General features: G+C 35.9%; 1 long non-coding RNA gene across 3 annotated transcripts in view; it reads left to right on the forward strand.

The window, feature by feature from the left end:
* The window catches only part of LOC113612240 (uncharacterized), a 56994-nt gene extending 44020 nt beyond the window's left edge, over positions 1 to 12974 (forward strand). The window contains exons 3-5 of one of the 3 annotated variants that reach the window (XR_003429788.1): positions 5669 to 5886; positions 8457 to 8765; positions 12753 to 12974. This is a non-coding gene — a long non-coding RNA (uncharacterized LOC113612240). Of the gene's footprint in view, positions 1 to 5668; positions 5887 to 8456; positions 10048 to 12752 lie in introns of those variants that run through there. The other 2 variants (XR_003429787.1, XR_003429789.1) reach the window with 2 other exon arrangements.
* The last annotated feature ends 1995 nt before the right edge of the window (positions 12975 to 14969 follow it).

Raw genomic sequence — 14969 nt, forward strand, 5'->3', positions numbered from 1 at the left:
AGTGGTTGAGAGTCCACCTGCCAATGCAGGAGACACGGGTTCGTGCCCCAGTCCGGGAAGATCCCACATGCCGCAGAGCGGCTGGGCCTGTGAGTCATGGCTGCTGAGCCTGTGTGTCCGGAGCCTGTGCTCCGCAACGGGAGAGACCACAACAGTGAGAGGCCCATGTACTGCAAAAAAAATTAAAAAAAACAGAAAAACAGACTATAGTGGTAGCTCTAACTTCTTTTCAGTTCAAACCTCTGAACTTCCAATTCCCCTTTTTGCTCCACCCTCTGGCACCTCAGTATTGTAAAGGAAAAAAATGCTGCCTGCCATATCTGTAAACAAAGGATATTGCAGCCATCAAGACACAATATTACAGGCTCACCCCACTGGTGCACTCTGAGGAGACTCAGGATGAGAAAGCACAGGATACTGGCCCCAGGTAGCTGAAGTGCATATCAAAGGAATAATTTCAGTGAGCCCAGACTCTTACATCTTCTCATACATAGGAAGGTGCTAAATTCCTTAACTTGAGATGTCTGGCTTTCTTTAATTAACAGTAATCTTTTGATGTTCCAACTACCTGGTCTTTGTTGCAAAAACTCCTATGTATCCTGGCTCCTCGCTTACCTCTTCAGAGTGGTCCCTTAGAGTGGTCTGAGAGTCCTGTCTCCTGGGCTTGAAGTCTGCAGAAAGTCTGTCGAATAAAATATAACTCAACTTTTAGGTTGTGTATTTTTTTTCAGACAACAGTTTTGACATAGATACCAACTCCACGTAATGACAGAGTTATTGTTAATAATCCTTGAGAGCAGGCATTTGCATTCTTGTTTCTTGGTGCTCTTTGAATGGTATTTTACTGTGAAGTTGCTTAAGCCATTTCACTACTAATCCTGAGTCAACTTGGTGGTGTGTTCTGAGTCCTGATGTTACAGGTTACAGGTCCAGTGGACCTACTCTGGGATCCTTAGCCCGTGTGGCGACCCTTTGTCTTGGCCACTGCGTTCTTTTTCTGCTCAGATTTGCACAACCAATAATGAAACTGGTGCTGAGTCTGGAACAGCACAAGTTTTATTCAATGACCAAAGAATGGAGAAGTGAGAATTTAGTTTGCAAATCAACTCTCAACTCAATTCGGGCAGAAACACCATATATATTGGAGGGTTGAGGTAAAAGGGAGGAAATTGAAAAGAGAGGGAGGAATATTGATGACTTATCCAAGAAGAGGGGTATGGTTTGGACCAGAACTGATGCAACGCTCTTTCTCTGTCCTTATATGGACATTTCCAGCTGTCGTCATGGCAACTGCACTGGTGGGTATGTCATTTAACATGCTAATGCATTATATTGAGTGTATAATGAGGCTCAAGGTCTACTGGAATTAAAATCTTCCACCATCTTGGTCCTAGTTCTAACCAGTTCTTGTTTTTCTCTTTGCAGCTTCCTCCTGAAACTTAGATAAGAGAAATTGCTTTCCATTCAAGGGAGGGATAGGGGAATGATTCTGGGGCAACAGCCTTGGTAACACTGAGTCATGTTGTTGTGGACACATTACTATATGCTTTTCTCAATAATAAAAGTGTACACCCAAAGAGTAAATTTTGTTGTATGAAAAAGGAGTTAAATTTGCCAACTTATTGACTTGTATTTCTTTTGTTCAAGAGGTAGATTGCGTTTGAGAACAAAGATTTACCTGTGTTGGCTCAGGCACTCCTCAGCCATGTGAGGATTACATACTCAGATTCATCAGTTCAGTCTGATAAATTGTACTTATATACTGTAATGATACATTTAGCTGATGAAATCTTTTTCTCACACTTGTTGTGTTAAGCTTTTACACCGAATGGGAATTTTTTTTTTTTTTTGCAGTACGCGGGCCTATCACTGTTGTGGTCTCTCCCGTTGTGGAGCACAGGCTCCGGATGCACAGCCTCAGTGGCCATGGCTCACAGGCCCAGCCGCTCCACGGCATGTGGGATCTTCCCAGACCGGGGCACGAACCCGTGTCCCCTGCATCGGCAGGCGGACTCTCAACCACTGCACCACCAGGGAAGCCCCTGAATGGGATTTTTTAAAACCTCAAATATTGCTTAAATACCACTATCCAAAATTACCATTAGTTAATTTATGGCAAAATTATACATCTTTAGACAAAAATAATCTTCCGTTTTGCTTTATTTTTTATCTCTAGGTGTAGTTTTTCCTAATTTTAGTCTTCTTTTTCTTATTTTAATATTTCAAATTCTGTAGTGTTACTGGAACCATTTTTCAGAGTTAAAAGCTTCTTTGATATTTACAGTAATTATGTTAAATTTAGGTTTATTAACTATTAATATACTGAGAAAAATGGCTTTTCCTCTATTGATAATAAAAATGAGAGCCTATTAACACTGGTATTTTTATTACCTCAGTTTATTACTTCTCTTGGATAACTGGATCAATATTCTACAAAAAAAATACTTTTGTGGGGGTAGTAATAATCCATTTGTCTTCCTAATAAGTGTCTTGAAGCTCTTCACGCTGCACACCAAACTAGTTAACATATATAAAACAATTCTTTCTGATGCGAATTTTGGACAAAAATACCTATAATTATGTAAGACCTTAAATATCATTTTGATAATAAAACAAAGCTCACCTTGTCACAAGCTAGATTACATTTTTCCTGGCACATTACAGTATGAAATATATACTATACTGTGCAAACTAAAAAATATCACTTGCATCCAGTTCTACAAGAATGAAGTCACTAGCCACTGTACTTGCTGACCTTTAACACACCCTGAAAGTAGTTCAGGGTTGAGATCAGGAATTAGGCACTCTTTGCTTTGGAAAAAAACTGACAGAACAGGTCTTCAGATAATTAGATATTTTCAGGGGAAAATGTTACAAGCCCAATTTCTTGCATCTTCTCATACCTAGAAAAAACACTAAAATCATTAATGGAGACATTTGCTCCTAGTGACTAGCAGCAACCTCCTACTGAGTTGTATGATTGATTGCATGCACCCCCTTCACCAAAACCATATATATACTGACCTTCCCCCACCTCTTCAGAGCAGTTCTTAAGAGCTATCTAAGAGGCTATCATTCTTTTTTCAGTCAACAGCTGTAATATATATGATAGCCATAAAAACCCAAGGACACTTTAGGGAAATTAAATAAAACTTGGCATGTCGAATAATTAAAAAGAGTAATATCCATGAAAAACATTATTTAAATATTTCTTATGATTTTAAAAATTATTTTAATAATAGATTGACATGTATCTTCAGTTTTGGGGGAAAAAGGACATATGTTTATTTTGTCCTTCTGCATTCACAGGCAAATTCTATATATATTATGTATCATAGACCCAAAAGTTGGTAAATGATCCAATCATTATCTTCATGAAGCTTCATAATTAGAAACCTGAGTGGCAGAGGAGAGTTGGAGATGCTGACAGGAAAGATGTAGTTATAGAGGAAATCACCCAATCCAAGGGCATGCAGACCTGGCTGACATGGCTGTTTGGGCTTCAGTAAATTTCAGTTTTGATGGGGTCTTTGAGGAGTCATGATATGTAGAAGATTGAAACTGGTCTACATTCAGCAGCAACATATGTAGAATATACATTTATTGAAGAAAGTAATAGAAATATATTAAAACATATAGATTTATAATTTAAAGTAAAAATTATTAGGCAGTAAGCCTACAGGCATTTTTGTAACTTTTTTCTCATTTACTTTAATATAGATAAAAATAGAAGAAATTACAGAATTATAGAATTATTTGTCACAACACTATTACATATACTAGTAACATTTTATCATATTAAATTTTAAAGAGAAAAAAGGATTGTTACTCCATATGTTTAGAATCCTCAATTTGCAATTTTTAAGGGATTACCTTCTTTGGTACTACTTCTTCAGTACTTTGAATTTGTGGTGCTGGGGCTTAGGACAGGTCCCTCCAAAACATGCCAAAGTGGCATCTTGATTATTTTGAAGTAAAGTTATTTAAGAAATGGCCAAGGCAAGAGAGCCCCTTGACCCTCCTCTTTGTCTCCCTGAAAGCAGGAAATAAATCTTCCATGAAGGACATCCTTATCACCAGAGATAGAGAATTTAGGGCTGAGAAGAATGTACAAATCAACCTTATCGCTCCTCTACTAATTTACTACCCTAAGCACAACTCTGTTTAGATTCTTCACTAATTAAGCACCCACAGCCTAAATTTCTTTGTTCTGTCAATTCTTCACAAATGTATTGTTTCTTTGTCTAAAAAGTATAAAATCTGCCTGCTCTGGTCACTTCTTAGCCCCATCTTTATGAGAACTTTGTGCAAACAAATTAAATTGTGTTTTTCTCCTGTTAATCTGTTTTGTGTCAATTTAATTATTAGACCAGCCAAAATAACTAAAGAAGGTTAAGGGTGAAATGTTTCCTGCCTCGACAGTAGCACAATAGAACTAGTATTTTGAAACCAATTTGCTCTTTACTTCATATTTTATAAACAGTTAGTATTTGCAATTAAGACTATTCAAAAGCTGTAAGGATATTCATATTTTACCCATAAAAGCCTTGGATTTACTGATTTGGAAGTTTTTTACTTCATTTAAATTTGATTATTTTTTCTATTTTACTTAACAAATTTTTTCCCACCGCATTTCTTACGTTTTTGTTTTTAAACATTTTTTTGGAGTATAATTGTTTTACAATGGTGTGTTAGTTTCTGCTTTATAACAAAGTGAATGCTATACATATACATATATCCCCATATCTCTTCCCTCTTGTGTCTCCCTCCCTCCCACCCTCCCTATCCCACCCCTCTTGGTGGTCACAAAGCACTGAGCTGATCTCCCTGTGCTATGCGGCTGCTTCCCACTAGCTATCTATTTTACATTTGGTAGTGTATATATGTCCAAGCCACTCTCACTTTGTCCCAGCTTACACTTCCCCCTCCCCATGTCCTCAAGTCCATTCTCTAGTAGGTCTGAGTCTTTATTCCCGTCTTGCCGTTAGGTTCTTCATGACCATTTTTTTTTTTTTTTTTTAGATTCCATATATATGTGTTAGCATACGGTATTTGTTTTTCTCTTTCTGACTTACTTCACTCTGTATGACAGACTCTCGGTCCATCCACCTCGCTACAAATAACTCAATTTCATTTCATTTTATGGCTAATATTCCATTGTATATATGTGCCACATCTGCTTTATCCATTCATCTGTCAATGGACACTTAGGTTGCTTCCATGTCCTGGCTATTGTAAATAGAGCTGCAGTGAACACTGTCCCACTACATTATTTGAAAGTGTTAAAATCTGTCTTACTAGATTTGTATAGTTTAGATAAAAGGTATTTAGAGAACATTTATTCATTTATTTGTTTATGAATATTTATAATAATGAGTATTTATTAAACATGTACATAATAGACTTTATACAAGTTACTGGAAATATGCCCTTGTATATGTATTGTTTATACTCTACCTGGAAACACAGTATCAACATATGTGGTGGCTGTCACAGTGAAAGAGATACTATTCTCAAATTTAATAGAATTTGTTCTATTTCAATATTATAAAATAACTAAAATGTGGTGCTAGAACCAGGGCAACTTCATACGTACTGTGATTTTAAGTTCACAGTAAGACTTTGACTCTCTCACCCTCACCCAAACACTTTTCTTCTTTGTTTTAAGATTACAACTGCTATTTCTATTCAAGCTGGTTGACTAACTCCCCACTCCCACCACTTCACAGAATCCTATTGAAATAGCAGCAACTAAGAACAAAGGGGAACACAGTGTTACAAATACTGCAGGGATGGAGAGACATGACTAGCATACAGGATATTCACTTCACAAGCAGTTTTGGAAGAAAAGTCACAGATGAGCTCATTTTGCTTTAAAAACCACAGGTAAGAGCCCCCTCAGGAAATTGTTGCAGTGTCTAGGTACCTATCTTTGACAGGGATGAAAGGGCTCTGAGCTCAGAGTGGGCAGGTATCAGAAAGAGCGACTTTTTTCCCCAGCATGGCTTCACTTATTGGTACCTAAATGAGAATAGTAGCACAAGACAATTTTTAAAAAAAATTCTGTTAGCATTGTCTCCAAGAACAAGTTGCAAGAGTTTCAAACCTTCACTGAGTCTTCTATTGACATTTAGCTTGATATTGACAAACATACCTGAGTACAATGATGTGTTAATATTGAAAGAGTGCACCAAATAATGACATGTCTACTGCAGGAAATTGTGGGGTAATGCAGACAGTCTGTGCTGGATCAACCATTATCTATGCCTAGTATTATGACAAAAAGTGACTGATTTAGGCATTATAAATTGAAGTACTCCTCTGGCTGAACTTGTTCTTTGCACATATTCCTTCATTGTGACAAGCACTGATAAACAAAGGTGCTGTTTCCAATACAGACTGTTGATTATTGACTTCAGATACACCAGTGTTTAAGATGGCTCCCTGAAGTTATTCTGCCTGGCATCTAGGATCCCTTCTCAATATGCCAGTTGTGAGAATGATCAGTGGTTCTGCACCCCAGGCATATTGATCTGATGTTTAATTTTATCAAATATTTTTTTGAAACCTCCTCTCTGCTTTTTAGTCTAGTCACTACATCTAATCAAATTATGTGGTCAATGAGAGTCTATTTTTCTTATCTCTCCCAGAACTGTTTTACATTATCCCAAGTAAATAACATCTTCCTGTGGGTTTTCTTATATGTGAAAATAAAGTTTATAAAATTGGCAAACTACCTTTAGAATTTTATTTCAACAACAATTAAAATATTATGCATTTCTATAAAAATGCACATCATTGCATTGATGTCTTCCATTCATTTTTGTAAGAGGCTATTAACCAAAATTTCAGAAATGAGGACATGTTTGAAATAAAAAAAGTATTTATTTTGGGGGTTGTTAGGACTGCAGCCTAAGAGACACAGAATCAAGAAGCACTTGAATTGTATTCTGCTGGACTACAATATGCGGGAGGTTTATAAAGGCAAAAACCACAAGGTTACAGTTAGTTACATGAATTGTTTATCAAGAATTATAATTGGAGCTAGCAAGAAGTAAGGGTACTTGTTAATCAGGGTTGGTTGGGGTCCATTATGGTTGCATAGTTACAAGGAGAGACACAAATTTGCAGTTAGCAGACATTTTTAAAAAGGCTGGTGTTCTTGGGTTAGGAATAGTTCACAGAAGGTTTAACTTCTCAGTGGTGTAGGGACATGTCTGAAACCAGATTCTCAATGGCTATTTGACTCCATTTTTGTGTGCTGAATGATGATTCCTCCATTATAATTTCAAAGGCTATAATTTCACAAAGGCTATTGTCAAAATCATATATAAGTACCATTTCTTTATTCCTAGAAAGTGTTTACATTTCAGAAGCACTTTCTTGTGTTTTTCTCAGATATTCCCATGAAGAAATTTGGAAAGAAATTGAAATCTGTCTGTGGTTGTGACCAATCCACCTATGAATAATATAAATTTCTCCCCATTAATTGGTCATTCCAGTAAGGCTAAGAAAAGCACAAAAAGTTACTAGTGTTTCTTACCAATCACGGCTTCTGGAGTCAAGCTCTGATACTTACAACCTGAATGTGCCAGGTTGTATTAATTTGTGTGAACCTCTTAGGTCACTGTGACCCTACTACTAAGTTTTTTTTTTTTTTTTTTTTTTTTTTACTACTAAGTTTTATTGGCAGCTGCCACATGCACGATTGTTGGTTGGCTTTCCCTAAAAATTTTCCACACTATCCATCCTGTTCTGTTTTCATTGCAACTCTGTCATGTGTTTCAGGAGGCCCGGTGCATGCTAATGTTCAGCATTCTCCAGCAGGAGGCTGCCCTGCACTCCTGTTGGGGACCCTATACCCTTGCAAACTCTGTGGCCGTGACAGGCTTTGTGGTTGCTCCATTCTACCTCCATTCTATTTTAACCAAATCTGATCTTTCTGTTCCACCTGACACAACTCTTGCAATTGATTTAAGGTCCCTTTGAAAATCTGTGTGGTCTTCACAGCAGGGGTGGGCGGGAATGGTTCACAAAATGAATGTAACACAGAGCTGGGCAGATGGGGCCCACTGGGTTTCAGAGTTTGGTGAAATAGCTCCTTTAGGTTATATCTGTGGCCCTCATTCTGTCTCAATAAAATCCCAGGTGTTACTGGCCTGGTGAAGAAACCCAGGGCCTATGGTTATTGTAGATTCTGGGTTTGCTCCTTTGAAAAAACCCAGATATGTCAGTGGACTTCAACATTTGTATTATTCACCCCATTAGAAAATGGTTTTTGAGGGTGCATCTCCAATGTATGTGTATTCATTTATTTGTAAATTGTATGCTTATAGTACTGCTCTATAATTTTATGTGGTTATAAATATTATGCAAATATAAAGTAATTTTAAAATGATGGGATAAAAGAAGTATGAATTAAAGTTTTTATATTTTATTTTCTTCCTATATTCCAGTGTTCTGTCTTGTTCAGCCACCTCTGGTTTAAACACTACCTTGGAAACCACGACTGTCAGTGAAGCTTCCCTATGTATGAGGCAAGCTTGTGATGGAGGGGAACAAAGCAGGGAAGGTATCTCTCAGAACTGGATTTGGTGTAATGTTGATGTTTAAAAATCCCTCTTCCCCTTCTAATCTGTTATGATTACTTAGAATTTCAGTAGCAACACTGAGAGAAATATACACTTTCCATAGTGAAGTTTATCCAAAGAGATGTGATGTAACTCTGAATTTTGAGGTGGGCCCGAAAATTCCAACATACCGGGGTATGTACTTTATATTATTCCCTCCCCTAGAGTATGGGTAGGACTGTGAATATAATGGATTTCATGACTGTGATTATGTTTCAAAGGTGAAGGGATTTTAAAAATGTAATTAAAATCTGAAATGAGAGGACTTTGAGTTAATGAAAAGGGAGATTATCCTCACTGGGTCTGATCTAACTAGGTGAGCTCTTAAAAGGAGTTGAGTCCTTCCTGAAGAGAGAGATTTGAAGCAGCAGAGATGATTTTCTGTTGGCCTGTAAGAAACAAACTATAGAATTATGGAGAAGACCCTGTGGCAAGGAATAGCAGGCAGTCCTGTAACCTCAAGGAACTAAATTCTACCAACTGCCAGGGAGCTAGGAAGAGGACTTGAGACTCAGATAAGATAATAGCTCTGGCTGACACCTTGATTTTAGCCCAGTCAGATCCTGAAGTGAGGACCTAGTTAATGTGTGTAGACTCCTGACTCATGACAACTGAGATCATAAATTTTGTTATGTTTTTCTAAACTGTTAGATTATAGTAATTTGCTATGCAGGTATAGAAAATTAACACAAGAAGTAGAAAACATCATACAGCATTGCTATTACATGAAAGCTAATAAAGTCAAGTTTCTTTCATATTTCCTTTAAATGACAAATTACTTATCAAGAATATTTTCTGTACTTTGAAATCTTTGTGACAGCCTGCATAGGGTGTTGTTTTCTAGTTTTGTGCATTGAAATTATGATATAATATGTAACATGCTCTGATATTTTGAAAGGTTTTATTCTAAGGATATCTATCAACTGAGTTATCAGTGAAGTTATTCTTGCAAATAGATTGTTTGGAGTAACAAAAGGACTATTTGGCTTGAGTTATGAGATGTGGATAGTGGGTAAATGTGTGATTTGGAGAATATCTCTATGCCTCTGTGTCTCCATTAGTTAAGTGACTGTACTAAGGAAGACATTTACAACCCCTTTATTTAAACAGCTTTATTGAAGTATAATTGACACACAACAAATTATACATCTATTAAGTGTAAGTTTGATAACTTTTTACATACACCCATACCAAGATGTTGAATAGATCCAACACACTAAAAGTTTCCTAATGCTCTTTTGGAATCCCTCTTTACTACCCCACTTCAGGACCCCCATCCTCTAAATCCTCAGGCAATGACTGATTTGCTTTTGTCACTATAGGTTAATTAATAATTATTTTTATTGAGATAGAATTGTACAATATTATATGTTTCAGGTATATACTCCATTTATAATTATTATAAAATATCGGCTATATTCCCTGTGTTGTACAATATATTGTTCTAGCTCATTTATTTTATCCATAGTAGTTTGTACCTCTTAATCCCCTACCCCTGTCTTGCCCAAATCCCCTTCTCTCTCCCCACTGGTAACCACTAGTTTGTTCTCTATATCTGTGCATTTGTTTCTTTTTTGTTACATTTACTGGTTTGTTTTATTTTTTAGATTCCACATATAAGTGATATCATACAGTATTTGTCTTTCTTTGTCTGACTTATTTCACTTAGCATAATGCCCTCCAAGTCCGTCCTTGCTGTTGCAAAGTTTTATTCTTGTTTATGGCTGAGTAGTATTTCATTGTGTGTGTGTGTGTGTGTGTGTGTGTGTGTGTGTGTGTGTGTGTATCACATCTTCTTTTTCCGTTCATCTGTTAATGGACATATCTTGGCAGTCATAATTATGCTATGAACATTAGGGTGTATGTATCTTTTTCAAATTAGTGTTTTTATTTTTTTAGAATATACACCCAGGAATGGAATTGCTGGGGTATATGGTAGTTCTATTTTTAGTTTTTGGGTCTTTTTTTGTGATAAACCTCCATACTGTTTTCCACAGTGGCTGCACCAATTTATACTCCCACCAACAGTGTATGAGGGTTCCCATTTCTCCACATCCTCACCAACATTTGTTGTTTGTGACCTTTATTCTGTCAGGTGTGAGGTGACATCTCATTATAGTTTTAATTTGTGTTTCTCTGATGATTAGTAATATTAAGCATCTCTTTATTGAGATGCCTGTTGGCCATAGGTATGTCTTCTTTGGAAAAATGTCTTCTCAGGTCTTCTGCCCATTTTTACCATAACCAGGTTTTTTTTTGATGTTGAGTTGTATGAGCTGTTTAGATATTTGGGATTATTTTTTATTTTATAGACTTTTATATAAATAGAATTAGGTAGGATTTACTTTTTTGTCAGCTTTTCTTCATTCAAAAAAATTTTATCAGACTCGTACATGTTATTGTATGTATCAAAATTTATTTCATGAATATACTGCATCCAGTCATTTGTTGGCATTTGGGTTTTCTCTAGTTTTGGGTTATTAAATGTAAAGATTCTATAAACATTCATAGACAAGTCTTTGTACAGACATCTGATTTTATTTCTCTAAGCTAAATACCAAAGATTGGAATGGATAGGTCATATGCTATGTATATTTGCCTTCTTATAAAATTGAAAAATTGTTTTTACGTTCCCTCAAGTAGTGTATGAGTGCTTCACTTGCTTCAAATCTTTGCCAGCACTTGGTGTGTTCAGTCTTCCCTCCCCCTCCCCCAACAAGTGGAAATTTTTACCTACAGTGTGCTTTAATTTTTTCCAGCTTTTTTGAGTTATAATTGACAAATAAATGCCTTGTCAGACAATATTTAATGTGATGATTTGGTATGTGTATACAATGTGAAAGGATTCCCCCATCCAGTTAATTAACACATCCATCATCTCACATATTTACATTTTTAAAACTTTTTTGTGAGAATATTTAAGTTCTACATTCAGCAAATTTTAATTAAACAATATTGTGTGTATACCCAATTATACTATACAGTGTTATCAACTATAGTCAACATTAGATCCTCAGACCTTATTCATCATATAACTAGAATATAACTATCGTTTTACAAAACTTTCTCTTTTAGCCTCACCAGACCCTGGCAACCACATTCCTACTCTCTGTTTCTGACTTTAAAAAAACCTTTTTTTTTTTCTTTTTTTTAAAGATTCCATACGTAAGTGATACCATGCAGTCATTGTCTTTCTCTGTCTGGCTTTATTTCATTTAACATACACCCTTCAGGTTCATCCAGGTTGCTGCAAGTAAAAGGATTTTCTTCTTATTTTAATTGTAGGTTATACATTTAGATTTATTAAATACTTTGAATTAGTTTTGCATGTGATGTTAGGTATGGATTGAAGTTAATATTTTTTATGTATAGATATTCAATTATTTCATCACATTGTTGAAAATCTTATTTCTCCAATAATTATTTTTGCACCTTTGTCAAAATTAAGTCTCTATAAATGTGTGGATCTATTTCTGGACTCCATTCTTTTCCTTTGCTCTATTGGTCTATCTTGATACTGATGCCATCCTGTCTTTGCACTGTCACTTTAAAATAAATCTGAAGTCAGATAGTTTAAGGACTCCAACTCTGTTCTTCTTTTTCAAAGTTGCCTTGGCTGTTCCAGATCCTTTGCCTTTGCATATGAATTTTAGAATCAGCTTTTAAGTGTCTACCAAAAAAGCATTCTAGGGTTTTGATTGGGATTGTACTGAATCTAGAGATCATGACATCATTACAATATTGAATCTTTTGATCTATAAACATAGCATATCTCTGAATTTATTTAGGTTCTCTTTAATTTCTCTCCACAATGTTTTGTGGTTTTATTGCACATATTTTATCAGATTTACCTTTTAATAAATCGCATTTTTGATGGTATTGTAAGTGGAATATTTTTAAATTTCTAATTGCTACTGGTATATAGAAAGACAGTTGATTTTTGTGTATTGATCTTGTATAAAAAACTTTATAAACACACAGAGTGGTCCTAAAAGCTTTTTGTGCAGATCATAGGATTTTCTATATAGACAATGAAGTCATCTGTAAACAGAGACAACTTTATTTCTTCCCTTTCTAACTTGAATGCCTCATTTCTTTTTCTTGTCTTATTGCACTGGCTAGGACTTCTAGCAAAACGCTGAACAGAAGTGGTGAGAATGGACATACTTGCCTTGCACCTGATCTTATGTGAACACATTCAGCTTTTCACTATTAATTATGATGTTAACTACAGGTTTTTCATAGGTCCCCTTTATCAGGTTGAAGAAGTTCTCTCCTATTCCTAGTTTGCCAAAGTTTTTCAAAAAATTGAAGTATAGTTGATTTACAATGTTGTGTTAGTTTCAGGTGTATAGCAAAGTTATATATATATATTCCTTTCCATTATAGGTTATTACAAGTTATTGAATAGAGTTCCCTGTGCTATACAGTAGGTTCTTATTGTTTATCTATTTTATATAGTACTGTGTATCTGTTAATCTCAAATTCCTAATTTATTCTTCCCCTTTCCCATTTGGTAACCATAGTTTGTTTTCTATGTATGTGAGTCTGTTTTGTAGATAAGTTCATTTGTATCATTTTTTTAGATTCCATGTATAAGTGATATCATATTATATTTGTCTTTCTCTGCCTGACTTACTTCACTTAGTTTGACAATTTCTAGGTCCATCCATGTTACTACAAATGGCATTATTTTATTCTTTTCTATGGCTGGGAGTATGTATGTATATATATATGTGTGTGTGTATATATATATGTGTGTGTGTATATATATATATATATATTCCACATCTATATCCATTCATCTGTCCATGGACACTTAGGTTGCTTCTATGTCTTGGCTATTGCAAATAGTGCTACTCCAAAGGATTTTATTAGAAACAGGTATGGGTTGTTTTCAAATGATATTTGTGTGTTTATTCAGATTTTTTTTCTTTTTAATCTATTCATAAGTTTAATTACATTGATTGATTTTTGAAGATTAAACCAACTTGGCATTCTTAAGAAAAACACCACTTGTGTATGTATTAGCCTTTTTACATATTGCTGGATTTGATTTGCTAAAATTGTGTTAAGATTTTTTCCACTTATATTCATGAGGGATATTGATCTGCAGTTTTCTTTTCTTTTAATGTCTTTGGTTTTAGAATCTGGGTAAGGTTGGCCTCATAATATAAACTGAAAAGTAGCCCTATCTCTCAATTTTCTTTTCATTTATGTAGAATTGGCATTATTTCTTCCTAAATGTTTGGTAGAATTTGCCAGTGAAGCCACTGTTGCTTCACAACCTCCTTGGGAGTTTCCCAGATGTAATATGAAACTGGCCCCCATATGCAGAAGGCAGGGAGAGAACAAAGAAAGAGACAGATCACTCCAGATTTGTAAATGACAGGTTTAATAGGCAAGGGAACTTATTTATGAGGCTTGTCTGGGGTGGCCTCAAGATTTGTAGATCTCTGCATCTGCCTGCTAAATCTTAAACATTTATATAGAGTCCTTAACTGGTTCAGTCACATATACCATCCGGATAGTCTCAACACCATATTTCTATTTCAAGGCTGTATCCTTGGGGCAACTTCTGAGAGTGGGGATGGCAAGCAGAACACATTCCAAAGACAGAGGAGTGGGTGGGGAACCTCCAATTGCCTGGGTCCATTTTGAGGGTCAGCTTCTGCTTACATCTTCTCAATGACCTCCCCCAACAGCCGTCTTCACCTAGAGGTTATTTTTGTGTGGGAAGATTTTAAACTACAAATTCAGTTTTTAAAATAGGTATGGAGCTATTCTGGCTATTTCTTATTGAGTGAAGTTAGGTAAGCTTGTCTTTTGAGGAATTTGTGCATTTCACCTTAGTTGTCAAATCTATTAGAATAATGTGTTTATAATTACCCTTTATTATCTTTTTAATATCTGTAGAATCTATTGTTATGTTAATTATATTATTCCTGATATGGCCATTTGTATGCATTTTTTTGATCAGCCTGAATAGATGTTTACGAATATGGAATTTCTCAGAGAACAAAGTTTTAGTTTCATTAACTTTTTGTAGTTTTATTTTGCTCATTTTTATTTTGTTGATTTCCACACTGATAGTTTTTTTTTTTTGCGGTACACGGGCCCCTCATTGCTGTGGCCCCTCCCGCCACGGAGCACAGGCTCTGGACACGTAGGCCCAGCGGGCCCAGCCGCTCCACAGCACGTGGGATCCTCCCGGACCGGGGCATGAGCCCACGTCCCCTGCACTGGCAGGCAGACCACCAACGACTGCGCCACCAGGGAAGCTCCACAATGATAGTTTTTATTTCCTTTATTTGGCATATTTTGGCTTTATTTGCTCTT

Source organism: Aethalodelphis obliquidens, unplaced genomic scaffold (assembly GCF_003676395.1).
Source record: "Aethalodelphis obliquidens isolate GAN/ISIS:26980383/991018 unplaced genomic scaffold, ASM367639v1 scaffold74, whole genome shotgun sequence".
Taxonomy (NCBI): Eukaryota; Metazoa; Chordata; class Mammalia; order Artiodactyla; family Delphinidae; genus Aethalodelphis; species Aethalodelphis obliquidens.